Source organism: Branchiostoma belcheri, unplaced genomic scaffold (assembly GCF_001625305.1).
Source record: "Branchiostoma belcheri isolate BF01 breed outbred unplaced genomic scaffold, Haploidv18h27 scaffold18, whole genome shotgun sequence".
Classification (NCBI taxonomy): domain Eukaryota; kingdom Metazoa; phylum Chordata; class Leptocardii; order Amphioxiformes; family Branchiostomatidae; genus Branchiostoma; species Branchiostoma belcheri.
The window spans coordinates 2,526,655-2,526,962 of record NW_017803268.1 but is presented as its reverse complement, the minus strand read 5'-3'; positions in this window follow the sequence as shown (position 1 = coordinate 2,526,962).

Sequence of the window (308 nt, the reverse complement as noted above, 5' to 3'; positions counted from 1 at the left end):
ATTACCTATCATAAATACATCAATCATCACTATTGACCGACTAACCAATCATAACTGTTAACTAAGAAGGGCTACTCAGGGTAACACATTTAGCAATGTTTTCTCTTCAAGCGTTACTGCTGTCTTGTGGTGTTTAGATGTAGATTTTTGTCTGTACTCCATATAGGTTATCGGAACATCAGGACAAAATAGAAACCGTCTGCCCGACCTGACACCTGCCCGGCGGGTCACAACCCGGTCACGCACCCCTGACCGCTGCCTGAACCTCACCGTGGCCGGGAGAGAAAACCATGTACCCCCACCGTCGG